The sequence below is a fragment of the Hyaena hyaena genome, unplaced genomic scaffold (assembly GCF_003009895.1).
Source record: "Hyaena hyaena isolate Hyena2069 unplaced genomic scaffold, ASM300989v1 scaffold_469, whole genome shotgun sequence".
Taxonomy (NCBI): Eukaryota; Metazoa; Chordata; class Mammalia; order Carnivora; family Hyaenidae; genus Hyaena; species Hyaena hyaena.
The window spans coordinates 679,679-693,183 of NW_024081103.1; the positions used below are offsets into that span (position 1 = coordinate 679,679).

The window sequence follows — 13,505 nt, forward strand, 5'->3', positions numbered from 1 at the left end:
TAGATACGCTTTTCCTGATAGATACTTTCAGACTTTTGAATTTTATATAATGTGTACACGTTGCCCAGTCCAAAACATTAATCCCCAAACTGTAGCACAAACATCACCTTCTCTGTGAGTGTCTCTCATCCAACCAGTCTGAACCCACCATTCTCTCCTGTGTGTTACATAGCGCATTCTCAACCCTGACTGTCAGTTGAAAACGCAAAGAGCTTTTTAAAAAGAACGGCCGTACTCATTCCTCAGACAACGGAATGAGAATCTCCGAGGGGGGGAGGAGACTATCAGGGACTTTACCCCCTCCCCAGGTAGTGTTACACGTGTGCTCAGGACTGAGAACTCCTGCCCTGGCACTTTATAGAGCCCAGTCTCCAGGACTCGCCCTGAAAGTAAACGCTGAGTAATCGATGACAAAAATAAAAAAGAACACTTTCCCACATTTTATCTCATTTTGCGTGCAAAACCGACCTGTGAACTGGGCGTCATTGCCCCACGCTCAGAAAAGAAAGGGAGTGTTGAAGTGCTAGAAGTCACAAAGGGTCCCTTTGCGCTTCTTGGTCTGTACTTGGTTTGTCAGTCTCCCCTGAGTTTAAAACTGGGATTCTGTGTCCCCACCCGTATTCTAGCACAACGCCTTGCGCACAGGTGGTGTCAACCGCAAGTTATCAGCACAGTAAAAACTGAGCGCTGGTCTCTCAGTCACCCGGAGCTCCACAGGGCAGCTTGCCAGGCAGCATTCCCAGATTGTGAGTAGTTTATTTCCTTGTATGTGGAACCACTTGTTTGTCCCGAACCACATCAACTCAGTTGCTTGCTCAAAATGCAGATTCCTGGGCCCTGGGGTTTACAGAATCAGGATCTCTGGAGACGGCGTTCAGGAATGTGTGTGTGTGTGTGTGTGTGTGTGTGTGTGTGTGTGTGTGTGTGTGTGGTAAGATATATATAGCATAAAGTTCACCATCTTCATCATTTTCAGTTGTATAGTTCAGTGGCATTAAGTTCACATTGTTGTGCAGCAGGCATCACTATACATCTCTAGGACATTTTCCATCTGCCCAAACTGAAACTCTGTGCCCATCAAATAATAACTCCGCATTCCTTTCTCCCCCAGCCATTAGCAACCTTCATTTTTTGCATCTTTATGAATTTGACCACATTGGACACCTCATATAAGTGGCATCACCCAGCATTTGTCTTTTTGTGACTAGCTTATTTCACTCAGCATAATGTCTCCAATGTTCATCCACATTGTATCATATGACAGCATTTCCTTATTTTTTAAGGAAAATATTTCACTAAAAAATATTTCACTTTATGTATAGGCCACATCTATTTTAATGTATTCTTCCATCAAAGGACATCTAGGTTGCTTCCACTTCTTGGCTATTGTGAATAATCTACAATGAACATGGATGTGCAAATATCTCTTTGAGATCCTGCCTTCAGGGTTTTTAAAAAAATCTATACATACTCAGAAGTGGGATTGTTGGATCATATGGTAATTCTATTTTTAAATGTTTAAGGAAACTCCATGCTGTTTTCCAGAATGGTTGCACCAATTTACATTCCTACCAATAATATGCAAGAGTTCCAATTTCTCCACATCCTCACTATTTTCTATTTTCTTGATATTTAGACATCCTATTAGATGTGAAGTGATATCTCATTGTGGTCTATATTTGTATTTCCCGCATGATTAATGATGTTGAGCATCGTTTGATACATTTGTTGACCATCTATCTGCCTTTTTGGAGAAATGTCTATTTAGGTCCTTTGTCCATTTTTAATTTGGTTGCTTGGTTTTTGTTGTTGAGTTGTAGGAATATATCATGGATATTACCTCTTTCTCAGATATATGATTTGTAAATATTTTCTCCTAGTTCTATATATTGCCTTTTTACTCTGTTGATTGTCTCTTTTGCTGCATAGAAGTTTTGAAGTTTGATATATTCACATTTGCCTATTTTTACTTTTATTGACTGTGCTTTGGCATCTTATCCAAAAATCATTCCAGAACACAATGTTGTAATGTATGACATGTTTTCTTCCAGGAGTATTATAGTTTCAGGTCTTATATTTTGAGTTAATTTTTGAATTAATATTTGCATATGGTTTAAGGTAAGGGCCCAACTTCTTCTTCTTTTTTTTTTTTTTTTTGCATGTGGCTATCCAGTTTTCCCGGAACCATTTATTGAAGAAATTATCCTTTCCCCATTATGATGTCTTGACACTTGTGTTGAAGATAAATTAACTACATAAGTGACAGTTTGTTTCTCGGCTCTTTATTTGATTCTATTGGTCTATATCTTTGTGTTTATGACAGTCCCATACTGTTTTGCTTACTGTACATTTATAATATGTTTTGAAGTCAGAAAGTACAAGGCCTACAGCTTTATTTTTTCTTTTTCAAGATGGTCTCAGCTATTCAGGGTGCTTTGGGATTCCATATGAATTTTAGGAAAGATTTTCCTATTTCTCCAGAAAAAAATGTCATTGAGATTTTTATAGGGATTGCATTGAATCTGTGGATCACGTTGAGTAGTATTAACATTTCAACAATATTGTCTTCTGATCCATGAACATGGGATATTTTCCCATTTATTTGTGTCTTTTTAAATTTCTTTTAGCAATGTTTAGTCTTTTGATTCTTTGATTAAGTTTATTTCTAAGTATTTTATTACTTTTGATGCTATCATAAATGGCATCATTTTCTCAATGTCCTTTGTTAGTATATAGAAATGCAACTGATTTTTGCATGTAAACTTTGTAACCTCTGACTTTGCTGACTTGGTTTCTCAGATCTAACAGTTTTTTTGGTGGTGTCTTTATGATTTTCTACATAAAAGATTATGTCATCTTGAATAAGGATAATTTTACTTCTTCCTTTCCAGTCTGAATGCCTTTAATTTCTTTCTCTTGCCTAATTGCTCTGACATACAGTACTGTGTTGAATAGAAGTGGTGAGAGTGGACATCTTTGCCTTGTTCCTGAAAGCTTTCAGTTTTTCACCATTGAGTATAATGTTAGCTATGGACTTTTCACATATAGTCTTCATTATGTTCAGGTAATTTCCTTTTAATCTTAATTTATTGAGTAAATGAAAGAGTACTGCATTTTGTCAGATAATTTTCTGCATCAGTTGAGGTGAATATGTGAGGTTTTTTTCCTTCATTCTGCTAATATAGTATATTACCTACATTAATTTTTGTGTGTTAACCCATCCTTGAATTCCAGAGATAAATTCCCCTTGATCATAGTGTATAATCCTTTTAATGTGTTACTGAATTCAGTTTGCTTCTACAGTAAAACCTTGGTTTGCAAGCATAATTCATTCTGGGAACATCCTTGTAATCCAAAATACTAATATATCAAAGCAAATTTCAAGAACCATTGACTCAGTTGTGATTATCCGTCATTCAGCATCACATGCTACTTGTATTGCAAGACATTGCTCATTTATCAAGTTGAAATTTATTAGAAATGTTTGCTCAGGGCCCTGGATAGTTCAGTTGGTTAAGCATCTGTCTTTGGCTCAGGTCATGATCTTGCAATCCTTGGGTTTGAGCCCTGCATCAGGCTGTCTCTGTCAGCACAGAGCCCACTTCAGATCCTCTGTTCCCCTCTCTCTGCCCCTTCCCCGCTCGTACTCTCGCTCTCACTCTCTCTCTTGCTCCCACTCTCTCTTTCTCTGAAAAATAAATACACTTAAAATTTTTATTTAAGAAATGCTGCTCATCTTGTGGAACACTCACAGCACAAGTTACTCACAATCCAAGTTTTTACTGTATTTTGTTGAAGATTTCTATATCAGTATTCATCAAAGATATTGGCCTTTCTTTTAGTATTTTTGTCTGATTTTAGTCTCAGGGTAATGCTGGATTCATAAAATGAATTTGGATTCATTCTCTTTTCTTTAATTTTTGAGAAGATTTTGAGAAAGAGTGGTGTTAATTCTTCTTCAAATATTTGGTAGAATACTACAATGAAGCCATTTAGTCCTGGGTTTTTCTTTGTTGTGAGGTTTTTGATTACTGATTCAATCCCCTTACTAATTACAGATTTATTCAGATTTTTGAACTCTTCATGACTCAGTTTTGGTAGGTTGTATGTTGGCAGAAAATTATCCATTTCTTTTAAGTTCTCAAATTTGTTAGCATATAATTGTTGATAGTAGTCTTGGTCGCATGATCCTTTTTATTTCTGTGGTATCAATTGTAATGTCTCCTCTTTTGTTTCTGATTTTTGTTATTTGATTCTTCTTTCTTTTTTTTATTATTCTAGTTAAGGGTTTGTGAATTTTATTGAAGAATTAACAACTCTTAATTTTATTAATTTTTTTCTATTGTTTTTCTATTCTCTATTTTGTTTATTCTGCTCTAATCTTTATTATTCCTTCCTTTTGGTAACTTTGCTTTAGTTTGTTCTTTTTCTAGTTTCTTGAAGTGTAAGGTTAGGTTATTGATTTGAAATCTTTTTTCTTTTTTAAATAAAGGCATTTTTCACTGTACAACTTACCTCTTAGCTGAGTTTTGCTGCATCCCACAGGTTTTGGTATGTTGTGTTTTTCTTTTCATTTCTTTCAAAATATTTTCTAATTTCCCTTGTGATTTATTCTTTGACTCACTGCTTCAAGAGCTAACTTCCTAATTTGAGGAGGTGGGGAGATAGTGCTATCTAAATGATTTGAAGACCAGGTGCAAAGTAAGGCAGAACTCTCCTTATGCACAGCATGGACTTGAAAGCCCCAGCCTGTGAGATGCCCCAATTGGAGAAGGGTCATCAGAACCAGCTGTGGAGACCGTGGCACTTGTTGAGCATCTTTATCACTATCTCTACTTGAGGTTTTGTGTCTATTTGTGGTTCTGTCCAGATAGAGCTTTGGTTTGTGGTGCAGTGGGGACTATCCCCAGAGCATAGCACAGATATATCTGTACCCAATCTTGTCCCCACGCTCAGAGAGAAACAGCCACAGGCAGAGAGACAGTCCATTTGGTCTCCTTATTACTTCCTCTACCTACCCCTTCTTTAGAAACCACTGCTTCTCTTTCTTCTCTCTACTCTCTTCCCTCATTCAAAGGGGGGAGGAGGAAGGGAGAAAATAATATACCATGTGCTTTATATGAATTGTCTCATTGAAGCCTCACTAAGTATCACTATCCCCATTTTACAGTTGAGAGAACTAAGACTCAGTTAAGTAACTTGCTCAATCAATGTTAAATAAATAGACAGTTAATAAGAAAAGGAGATTGGGGGCGCCTGGGTGGCTCAGTCAGTTGAGCATCCGACTGACTTGATTTTGGCTCAGGTCATGATCTCATGGTTTGTGAGTTTGAGCCCCACTATTAGTGCAGAGCCTGCTTGGGATTCTCTGTCTTTCTCTCTTCTCTGCCTCTCTCTTTCTCAAAAATAAAATAAATAAACTTTTAAAAGGGGGAAGAAATTGAACCTTAAAATAGGTCCTTCTGGATCTAACACCCGGACTCTTCCCATTGTAGCTATCTTTCCTATTCATTCAACAAATACTGACTATACACTTGCCCTATGCCAGGAGCTCAGGGAGCTACAAAGGAAAACAAAATATGATCCTGGAATCCAAGGAAACCACTGCTAATAGAGAGGACTGATACCAAGCCTGTAATTACATATGTTTTTTCCTTAAGTGCCAAAGAGGTGTAAAGACTATGGAAGCACAGAGAAGCCGGGATTCTAAGGTGTAAGCAGAGAGCAATCACACATTTAGGGCAGGATTTCACTAGGAAAAAAGAAAAAAAAGAAGGACATTTGGGTGTTTTAAAAAAATAAATGCCAGATAGTTAATACTTAGGCTCTGCAGGCTAGGCAATCTCTGTTGTAGCCACTCAACTCTGCCAATGTAACACAAAAGCAGACACAATCATAAGTGAATGAGCATGGCTGTGTTCTGATAAAACTTAATTTACAAAAACAGGAAGGCAAATGGATTTTGCCTGGAGGCCATAGATTGCAGACCCTTGAAAAATCAAAAGTGATTAAAGCAGGGACATAATCACATTTTCACTCTCAAAAGACCACTCTGGACAATGTAGTGGAAAGAGTTTATGTCTTCCTTATCCTTTTCTTCAGAGTAGCTCAGAGAAATTTGCACCACAGTGGGCCATAGGCTTTGGATTTTTTAAAATGAGGAGAGTAATGGGTTAGGAAATTTTCACATAGTTTTCTCATTCCCTCATTCTACTTATCTTCCCAATTCCATTTCCTCCTATGTATTTTTTAAAGTTGTTATTTATTTCTTTATTCTTGAGAGAGAGAGCAAGAGAGAACAAGGGAGGGGCAGAGAGAGAGAGAGAGGGAGAGAGAGAGGGAGAGAGAGAATCCCAAGAAGGCTCCTCATTGTCAGCACAGAGCCCAATGCAGGGCTAGATCTCACACACTGTGAGATCATGACCTGAACTGAAACCAAGAGTTGGACACCTAACCGACTGAGCCACCTTGTCCTATGTATTTTTATCTGCCCTACTTTTGGGTATAAATTTGCCAGATTTAGCAAATAAAAACATAGGCCATCCAGTTAAATTTAGGTTTCAGGTAAAGAGTAAAATATTCTTTAGTATAAGTATGTCTTATGTAATTTCGGACATACTTGTGCTAAAAATGTATTCATTATTTACCTGAAATTCATTTAATGAGGCTTCCTGTATCTTATCTTGCAATGCTACCTGGGGGCACGTTTGTTACCCCAAACTGGCCCACCTCTTGGTGGATGCTGAGCTGAAAGACACAACCAAGTCAAAGAATAGGGAAAGAAAGGATTTTATTTGTAACAAGTAAAGGAGATACTGGGAATATTTCCCAAAGCAGTGTCTCCCTGAACAACAAAATTAAGGAAGTTTCAAGCTAAGGGCACATACATATTCATGAAAGGGCTTGAGCAGTGGGGAATTCAGCACGGAATTGGGGCAGAAGTCATCTTAGGGTGATGGAGTCACGAGGGTCTGGAGGGGCCAGCATCATCGTTTCTCTGGTTTTAGTTGGTCTAGTATTTGAGTTTTCAAATGGGTTTAGGTCCTACAGAGAGGGCTTAAGAATGTGTGTCAGCCCAATCTTTACTTTGAACCAACACTGAGAATTTTACCACTGATTTTTCGTCCCTGATAAGATAGATGATCTCTTATTTGCTCTTATAGTCTTTCACAAGATGGCTGGGGGCCTAAATGATTTTTCTTATGTCAAGAAAGCTATGTCTTGTCTTTCTGTTTCTGGAGACCCTTCATTCTTCCTGCCTACACCTTCACTCTGAGTTGCTCAGAATTTTAACATATGAGGACGGGGATCAAAGTTAGATTGGGTTGTGAGTGACAGGTAGGTAGGCAGCAGCTACACGCAGGTAGGGCCCTGGAGTGAGGCCTAGTACAGAGAGTATCAAGGTAGATTCCAGCCCCATCCAGAAGGTGAAGGAAGGAGGATGCTGTTGAGAGGTTGCTGACAAGCCTGTGGGATGAAGGCTGGGCAGGGAGGGAAACAAGGGTAGGTGTGGTACCTTTTATAACCCTTTCCTGTTAAATAGAGCTTTACCACTTTATAAAAGTGACTCTCACAGGAACCTTGCGGGGAGGGGGCATGAGTTTTTACAGTCAATGATCTCACTTAAAAATGATAAAACCAGGGGCGCCTGGGTGGCTTAGTCGGTTAAGCGTCCGACTTTCGCTTAGGTCATGATCTCGCGGTTCGTGGGTTCGAGCCCCGCGTCAGGCTCTGTGCTGACTGCCAGCTCAGAGCCTGGAGCCTGTTTCAGTCTGTGACTCCCTCTCTCTCTGACCCTCCCCTGCTCGCACTGTCTCTCTCTCTCTCTCTCTCTCCTAGAAATAAATAAAACATAAAAAAAAATTTTTTTAAAAATGATAAAACCAGGGGCGCCTGGGTGGCTCAGTTGGTTGGACTTCTGACTCTTGACTTTGGCTCAGGTCATCATCATCTCACAGTTCGTGAGATTGAGTCAGGCTCTGTGCTGACAGCTGGGAGCCTACTTGGGATTCTCTCTCTCCCTCTCTCTCTGCTCACACTTTCTCTCTCTCTCTCAGAATAAACTTTTTTTTTTTTTAATGGGAAAACCAAAGATTCAATATAGTCCCAGTAAGTTCCCTTGAATAACCCAAGTTCATGGCCCAGTTGAGACTTAAATAAGGACTTTAAATAAAGACCAAACTTCACTTTCTTTTCTTTTTTTAATTTTAATTTATTTTTTAAATTTACATCCAAGTTAGTTAGCACATGGTGCAACAATGATTTCAGGAGTAGATTCCTTAATGCCCCTTACCCATTTAGCCCATCCCCCATCCCCACAACCCCTTCAGTAAGGGGTGTGTTCTCCGTATTTAAAAGTCTCTTCTGTTTTTGTCCTCCTGCCTGTTTTTATATTATTTTTGCTTCCCTTCCCTTATGTTTATCTGTTTTGTATCTTAAAGTCCTCATATGAGTAAAGTCATATGATATTTGTCTTTCTCTAACTGAGTAATATTACTTAGCATAATATCCTCTAGTTCCATCCATGTAGTTGCAAATGGCAGGATTTCATTCTTTTTGATTGCCAACTTTCTCTGCTTTCTGAATGCTTGTTTTATAGTCCAAGAAATTAATAACAATTTTAAGAAGCAAAATCAGCTTCAGCAGCTAAAATTTATTGAGTGCCTGCCATGTGCCAGGCCCCATTCTAAGTGCTTTGTATATTTAACCCACTTATTTCTCACAGTATCCCTATGAAACAGATATTATCGTCTCCATTTAACTGGAACAGAGAGATCAAGCAACTAGCTCAATATGAGGCAGTATGAAAAATCCAGATCCAGGCATTCCTGTTCAAGAGCCCAAGTACCTGATAAAGACGCTCTCCTTTTTTTTTTTTTTTTTTTAACATTTATTTATTTTTGAGACAGAGAGACCGAACTGGAGGCAGGGAGGGGCAGAGAGAGAAGGAGACACAGAATCGGAAGCAGGCTCTAGGCTCTGAACTGTCAGCACAGAGCCCAATGTGGGGCTCAAACCCACGAACCGTGAGATCATGACCTGAGCTGAAGTCTGATGCTTAGCCAACTGAGCCACCCCGGCGCCCCTAAAGACGCTCTCCTTAACCAAACTTCAAACTCCTCTGAACCCTCTCCTCCACTAGGCCTCGACCTTGTCCTCACCCTCACCTTGCTGTGTCTAGTTGTAACAAGAACCTTACTAAGTCAGTTTAGAGAAACTGCCCCCTTGATATCTAATCCCCCTTGGAATCTGATGAAATTCCTCACCCCCCACCACCCGATATCTCATCAGCCTGGCCTGTCTTTAGCAGGAATCTCATAATGTCTTAGCACTTTTCCATGCACTAACCTCTTCAGTCTTCTCATTGGCTGTCAATCCCCAGCTGCTTTTGCTGTATGTGGAGTTACCCATCTCTCCTCTTTTCTCTTTTCTTGACACCCATCACAACAGTCTTGAATAAATAGTTCTTACCATTTTGGCAAGTCTCAGAATAAAAGAATGTTTAACATAACTAACCACTGGGGTATGATGCCTCCTCAGGTCAAAGGGCTCAGGAGGATGGAAAGCAGGAATGAGCAAAATGAGATAAACTGGGTGATAGGACATCTCATCCTTCCCAGACTCCTCCTCCGTTTCATGCCTTTGCACAAGATGTCACTGAACTGACCCCACCACTATTCCCCATACTTTCTCACTCCAAACTCCTATGCACCCTTCATTGCCCTAGTCAGATGTCACCAGGTAGAGGTGTTTAGATAGTGTTTAGAACTCCTTTCTCTGAGCAGCAGACTTCTCTCTGGCTGCCTGTATTAGACAACTGTATTGCCATCATTCACAAGCCTGTCTCCCTTAATATACTGTGAGGGTCATGCCACCTTCAACCCTAAACTCAAGACTTTTGTTTTTTATTATTTTATTATTATTTATTTATGTTATTATTATTTATTTATTTTATTTAATGGTTATTCATTTTTGAAAAGGAGAGAATGAGTGGGGGAAAGGCAGAAAGAGAGGGAGACAGAGGGTCCAATTTAGGTGTCCCTAAATTCAAGACTTTTAAAACAATCACCTGAATGATAATTCTTGTTGGCTTACACAATAGAAGTTTACTGTGAATTTTAAGGGACAGTTACTGATCTACAGGAGGGCTTCCATGTGGTGATTTAAAAACCTAGGCTCAGGGTGCCTGTGTGGCTCAGTTGGTTAAGTGTCTGACTTCAGCTCAGGTCATGACCTCACAGTTGGTGAGTTCAAGCCCTGCATTGGGCTCTGTGCTGACAGCTCGGAGCCTGGCACCTACTTCGAATTCTGTGTCTCCCTCTCTCTCTCTGCACCGCCCCCCAACATATCTCAAAAATAAATAAACGCTAAAAAAATTTTTTTTTAACTCAGGATCCTTTCATCTTGTGGCTCTACCTTCCATTAGAACCTTGAAGCTCTCTATATTCAGCAGGAAGATGAGGTAAGGGGATGAAGGACTGCAAGTGCAAGCTGGAGGTAGCACCCTTCACTTCTGGTCACATTCCACTGGCCATGACTCAGTCACATGGCCACAACCTAACTGCAGGGGCAGTCAGGAAATGTAGTCTCACTGTGTGGTCTGGAAAAGAGGACATGGGCAATAGCCAAACTGCCTAGGTTTGAATTATGGTTCTATTACATAGCAGTTCTGTGACTTAGGACAAGTTACTTAATTTTTTAGTCATAGTTCCATCATCTGTATAAATGAGAATGAAACCTATAAGGTTGAAATAGGAAATAAATGAATTGATATACATAAAGTACTTAGAACAGTGTCCAGCATCTAGTAAATGCTGTGTGAAGGTTAAGTATCATGGGCATTAATACCCTCAAATCGGAATTCTCCTACACCTTCCCCTCTGACCCAGAGTAAAAACTGAAGTCTTTACAATGGCCTATGAAACCCTTACATGAGCTGAACCCAGTTATCTCTTGCTTCCCTCATTATGCAAGCCACCCTGACCTCTTTGCTCTTCCTTGAAAGCGCCAAGCTTTCACGTCATGCTTTGGCATGCAGTCTCTCTGTCTGGAAGGTTCTTCCTGGGTTTCTGCATGGCTTACTACAAAACTCCCTCAGATGTCTGCTCCAATGCCACTGCCATGACCACTCTATCAAAAACTACTAACAGCCCCCTCCTATATTCCCCATGTCCCTTCTCTACTCTATTTATCTGGGCCATCACAAGGGCAGGAATTTTGCCCATTCCCTTCCCTTGGGCATGGAGTAGGCACTGTTTATTCAATAACTGTTTATTCAACATTCACTAAATCAGCAAATGAATGGACGGCGATTCTCCACTGACACTCTAACATCTCTGGCCTACTAAATGTCTGTCACAATGGTGGGGACTATGATTTCTGTATCGTCAGACATACGATTCATCTATTAAGTATGTGCAATACACAAACACTCTGAACCAAGGGAGAAATAACAAAGAAACTTGTTCTCTTATTTTTTATTTTCACAGGGATGAATTCCTTCCGGTGTTAGTGTTAACTTTTGCAATTGTGTCTTGTTAGCACTTTCCTGTCAACTTTTTCTATGTGTCAGTTTGGGGAAAGAGAGGAATGTAGACAGGCGTCTGTTTTTCAAGATTTGCATCGAGTCAAACAGCAGCTTTTTCCTCACACAGATGTGAGAGATGGCCTTCCCTTGCTTCAAGTAACACCGGCAGAAGAGGTGAGAGATCCGGTATCACTTCTACACCCAGGGCCTAACTTTAATTCTTCCTTCAAACTGAGTGTATTTAAAGGCACACTTCACAGAGTGTGTATTTCCCTGGCTGTGAAAACATTGAAACCGGTTTGAGCTGGTCTGGGTGGAGATTGGACTTGCTACCCACAGATCTATTGAACCCACCTGTACAGTAACTGAACCCTCCCACAGAACAAAACAAGCTTGAAAATGTCTGGCTGCTGCCAACAGCAACTAAGGGCAGGGCCCTGAAACTTCATTTTCAGAGCAAAACGAAGTCTGTGATGTCTTTCACTTCGGTGCCGCCACCCCAGCCAAGGCGGGGTTCCTGAGTTTTATTCTTTGCAAGGCTCAGCATTTGAGGTGGTTTCTAATTTTCTGCCTTCCTTCACTTCAGTCAGCTCAGAAAGGGACTGGCTTTCTTGGGTCACATTTCCTACAGTACACTGAGTGCTTGGCTCAGTGAGCACTCAGTAAATACGTGTCTTGACCACCGACCACCTGACAACCTTCTAGATGTGATTAACGGTGGGGAAAGGTAATAGAGCGACACGTTTAATCAGAACATCCTTGACTCTTCTAGCTTTGTGACTCTGGAAAAGTTACCTAGCTTTTTTTGAGCCTTTATTTCTTCATCAGCATCTGCAAAATAAGAATGATAATAATACTATACCCCTCAGGGGCATTCCTAAGAAGCAAATGTGATGATGGGCTTCCAAGTACTCAGTAGATCCTCAAAGCACATCAGCCAAAATCAGTTTACGTGGTCAATGTACTAGCGTTTGTGCCATGAAAGAACTTTATGGTGGAAAACAAACTGAGAAATTCCTCATTCACTTTGGCTTCTTAAAGCATTCGGCATCATTGCCCTCGCCTCCTTTGTGAAAAGTTTCTACTGCATTGTATTCACTCAGTATTTCTGGAGGGACAGCAGTGTGCCAAGAAATACACTCCCAGCAGGGACCAAAACAGATGCACAGCCTGCTTCATTGGGGTTGTTAAGAAAGCCACAGGCCCAAGGTAGAGTCACCGATGCCAGGCCAGGTCACCAAACTGAGGCTAAATATGCACCATCACTGCAGTTTCAAACACCCCTGAAAATGTAATTTTAACAGGTTAGTCAAGAATGTTCTGCCCCAAGAGGAAGTCAAACTTTCACTCTTCGCAGACGACATGATACTCTACATAGAAAACCCGACAGACTCCACCAGAAGCCTACTGGAACTGATCCAAGAATTCAGCCAAGTTGCAGGGTACAAAATCAACGTACAGAAATTGGTTGCATTTTTATACGCCAATAATGAAGCAAAAGAAAGAGAAATCAAGAAACTGATCCCATTCACAATTGCACAAAAAACCATAAAATACCTAGGAATAAACCTAACCAAGGATACAAGAGATCTGTAAGATGGAAACTATAGAAAACTTATAAAAGAAATTGAAGAAGAAACAAAGAAATGGAAAAACATTCCATGCTCATGGATAGGAAGAATAAATATAGTTAAAATGTCATTACTACCAAAAGCAATCTACACATTCAATGCAATTCCAATCAAAATTGTACCAGCATACTTCTCAAAACTAGAACAAACTATCCTAAAATTTGTATGGAACCACAAAAGACCCCCAAATAGCCAAAGTAATACTGAAAAATAAAACCAAAACGGGAGGGATCGCCATCCCAGACTTTAGCCTCTACTACAAAGCTGTCACCATCAAGACAGTATGGTATTGGCACAAAAACAGACACATAGACCAATGGAACAGAATTGAGAACTCAGAAGTGGAC

General features: G+C 40.0%; 1 long non-coding RNA gene across 2 annotated transcripts in view; it reads left to right on the forward strand.

Annotated features, from left to right (window-relative positions):
• The first annotated feature begins 694 nt into the window (after nucleotides 1–694).
• Nucleotides 695–13,505, forward strand: part of LOC120246444 — a 16,512-nt gene continuing 3,701 nt past the window's right edge. The window contains exons 1-2 of one of the 2 annotated variants that reach the window (XR_005532050.1): nucleotides 695–746; nucleotides 11,655–11,701. This is a non-coding gene — a long non-coding RNA (uncharacterized LOC120246444). The remainder of the gene's footprint in view (nucleotides 747–11,654; nucleotides 11,702–13,505) is intronic. The other variant, XR_005532049.1, reaches the window with a different exon arrangement.